This window comes from Rhineura floridana, chromosome 3 (genome assembly GCF_030035675.1).
Source record: "Rhineura floridana isolate rRhiFlo1 chromosome 3, rRhiFlo1.hap2, whole genome shotgun sequence".
NCBI classification, from domain to species: Eukaryota; Metazoa; Chordata; class Lepidosauria; order Squamata; family Rhineuridae; genus Rhineura; species Rhineura floridana.
In genome coordinates, this window is record NC_084482.1 from 65,001,266 (window position 1) to 65,005,296 (window position 4,031).

Here is a 4,031-nt window from a genome sequence, read left to right on the forward strand (position 1 = left end):
TTCATTAGTAAATTGAAAAGAACAATTTTAAAAGATACTTTTTTAAACAGGGGAAAGGCTGTAGTTCAGTGGTAGGGCATATGCTTTGCATGCAAAGGTACAAAATTCAATTTCTGGAAAAGACTATTGCCTGGAATCCTGGACAGCCAATGCTAGTCCATGTCATCAGTACTGAGCTAGATGGTACCAAATGCCCTGCGTTGCTATAAGACAGATTCCTTTGTTCCTAAAAGTGGAAAGAGACCCAAGGGCCACAGTGACTCCAAAATTTATTTATGTGTTTTATTTACATTTATATACCACTTTACAGAAGGAATTAAAACAATAAAATTACTGGCAAAAACAAAGACAGGTATTTAAAAACATTCAAAATAATAAAACCAACAATGAGTTAAAACAGATAAAAAACACAATAGTTTCTACATGCCTGGGTAGGCTTGCCTAAACAAAAATGTTTTTATCAAGTGCTGAAAAGAGTACAATGAAGGTGTCTGCCTACTGTCAATAGGCAGGGAGTTCCAAAGTGTAGTTGCTGTCACACTAAAGGACTGATTTCTTACAAGAGCAGAACAAGTACTATGTGGAAACAGTAACATGGAAAGCACACCTTGAACTCGGCCTGGTAGCAAATTGACAACCAGTGCAGATTTCAGAGCAGAGGTATTATGTGCTGACAGGGTCTCACTCATGTCAACAATTATGCCACAGCATTCTACACTACCTGCAGCCCCCAAGTCAGGTTGTGCTGCATGGGGATTTCTGTGACCTTGGCTGACTGGCTGCTAGGATTTTTTTTAGTTTTTGGTTTTGATTAGGAATCCTGACTGGTTGTGGGATGCTGAGTTTTCTGTCTTACTCAGGAATTTTGTTGTGGTTGGTATGGTATTACATTTAGGAAATCATCAATGTCTTTTGTTTTTCTGTTTGCATGTACCTTTAACCTCACTCCCTTACAACCATAGGAGCAACAACAGTGGTTCCATGTGCTCAGCTCAACCTCCTTAAACCCACTGATGATGCACCTTGTTGTTTGTATGATGGTTTTTTTCTTGCCCAATAATGGTATAAGATAATTCACATACTGGGAAGCATGGCTGCAATTGTTGTTGTTCCCAAGCTGCTGTCTGTGAAGGTGTTTTCTCTCTGTGTGTTTTCTCTCTGTCAATTATTACTCACTGGAATTGGGTTGGCTGTCAAAGTGAGTTTACAGCAGCCCACAAGGTAGACAGAAATGTGTAGAGAACCTTCTTACTGTTAGTCATTTCTCAAACCTCATTCTGAAGTGAAGAGTAAAGTGTGTAAAGATGTTTGGAGCAGCCATGTTAAAAGGTACAGGTAGGACATTCTAGGCAGGGGGTTGCCACCCCTGCTTGGATATGGACATATTTGCAAAGGATCCCTAGCAGAGCTTGGAAAAGTTACTTTTTTGAACTACAACTCCCATCAGCCCAATCCAGTGGCCATGCTGGCTGGGGCTGATGGGAGTTGTAGTTCAAAAAAAGTAACTTTTCCAAGCTCTGATCCCTAGTCAAGCTTTACCAGCAGCACAATCCAAACCATATCTACTCAGAAGTAAGTCCTGTTGAGTTCTATGGGGCTTAATAATTGTGTTTAGAATTGCAGCCTTCAGGGGCATCCATCTTCACTCCTGAGTGCTCTCATCTAACATCTCTACAACACTAGGCTCCTTTCTTCCTACAGTAGCTTTCTGGTGACTGGGTTGGCCTGAGGGCACTTAAACCCATCTTGCCAGTAGCAAGTAGGTTACATTAAATTAATATTTATTTATTTATTAATAAAATTTGTATTCCACCTTTCCATCAACTGGTGCTCAGGGCGGTTAACAATAATAATACAAATATAATACAATAAAATAGCAATAATACAAAGACAAGACAGGTAAAGCATCAATACAATCAACAAAAGCACCAGTTAACATCAATTTTAACTGTTGCTGGGGGGGCTGCTGCCCCCCTCCCCGGGAGACATCAAGTGGCACCCATTCGATAGGCTCATCTTGGGAAGTGGAGCCAGATGCAGTAGTCAAGGCAAGCTGGTCCCTAGCCAAGATTTCCAGGCGGTCGTCATCAGGGGGTGGGTGACAGGCAGGAGCAAAAAAACAGACTGAAGCAAGGACTTCCTGTAGCTGGTATGCCATCTCAAGAGTCATGAGCATGGCCAATAAGCCAACAGGTAGGTGGCAGGTGATGCTGAGCTCATACAGTTCATGCAGAGGTGGCTGAGAGCTGCCCCACAGTACGTAGCCCCCAGGCCAATGGTGCTGAGGGAGATGAAGCAGAAATACACCGACTCCAGGAAGATCCCGTTGTGTTCAGAAGCAGATGGCGGGGGGTTAGGATGAAGAGTCTGAGGGTGGCCAGCCCCAGCCCCGTGGCATGGGCCAGTGCCACGTGGGCCACCGGGAAACCCCAGTGGGTGTGGATGTAGTGGATGGGGTGGTGGCTCAGGATGGGCAGCAGGTGCTGGAGCAGGCAGGCCAGGAGCACCAAGGTCAGGGGGATGCTCACACACGACGAGTACAAGATTCAGAATACTTTGCCCCTAGCTAAGAGAGGACCGTGTGCCTGTAACCTGTGGTGGTGAGGATGCCGGTGGCAAAGAAAAGGGCTGAGGTAAACTCCCAGTTCTTGTCACCGGAGACGTTGCCCAGGCTGGAGACGCCCTAGCTGCCAGTGTCGAGGAGGCACTCCAGGGGGCCGGCCAGCCCCTCCTCCTACAGGCAGGCCTGGTGCTCGGCCAGCAGGCGGGCGTGGGCATTGTGCAAGGTGGCCAACAAGGCTCACTCAGGCAGCCCCTCCAGTCCCACAAAGACTGCAGCGCCCACAAGCAGGAACAGCCCATAGGCGCCCAGCAGCAGCCCGCAGTGCCAGCCCCACAGCACGGCTGACAGCTGCCGCAGAGCCATCCCTCGAGGGCCAGTCCTGATGCCTCGCCGGCAGCCACCTCACCTGCTTGGGGGGGACCACCATCACAGCAGCCTCATCTAATGTTCCCTACCAAGGCTCTATCTGTTAGCTAGGATTTCTATCTTAACTTCCAAGCAGAGAAATGTTTTTGGTTGAATTGTATGCTCCAGGCAACTGTGATTGATGCTTATTGTATCATGCTTAATGACCTCACTAGGGCCTACCCCTGTGACCTCACTAAGGCTCACCCCTGTGGCATCACTAGGACCCACCCTGTGACATCACTAGGGCCCATCCCCATGGTATTACTACTACCTGCCCCCATGACATCACTAGCCCCCCCCCTGAAATATCTGGGTTTGGGATGCTTCTTACCTGGCAGCCCTATCAACAAGCTTTTTAAGTAGAGAACTTCTCCCACTCTGCATCTATATTGGAATTGCTTTAAGATGTTTTTAAAGCTTTTTTAAAAAAGATGTTTTTAAAGATGTTTTGTTGTAATGTATTTTAAAGGCTGTGTTTATGATGTTTTAGATTGTTTTTAGTGCCTTTGTTTGCCGCCCTGGCCTCCTACTGGGAGGAAGGGTGGGCTATAAATCAAATAAATAAATAAAGAGTGTATTTCTTTCTCTTTCATTTCATGTCTATCAGAGTGGTCTCACAATCTTGTATGTCTAAATTAGATTCTCTGGAGGTCTCTATAAGATTCGCAGAGTCATGTTTTCAAGACTTGGAAGAGAGAGGAAAAATTCCCTTCTCATTAATCCCACCAACAGAGCCCCTCCCCGATCTGGTTTGAGAAAAGACTAAAAAATGTTAGGGAATAACTCATCTGTGTTCTGTGAACTTGAAAGTACGCCATAGAATGGGAAGTAATAATTCTTTAATCCACATTAGCAATTAAGAGAGCAGAATCAGAGGATGACATTTATTCCAAATTAATTAATTAATACACAATAATCACACACAAGCCCCTAGCCAATAGCATTTAACAGGGTTTGCAAGCGCTGTGTATCTGTCTACTGTACTGTTGTAAGAAATGTGGTAAAATGCTGCCTCTGTAATGAGAAACCCAGCAGGAAAATCACTAATATGCACAATGTT

General features: G+C 45.3%; 1 pseudogene; it reads right to left on the reverse strand.

Annotated features, from left to right (window-relative positions):
* Positions 1-203: 203 nt before the first annotated feature.
* On the reverse strand, positions 204-2,926 carry LOC133378755 (potassium channel subfamily K member 1-like; annotated as a pseudogene).
* Between the last annotated feature and the right edge of the window lie 1,105 nt (positions 2,927-4,031).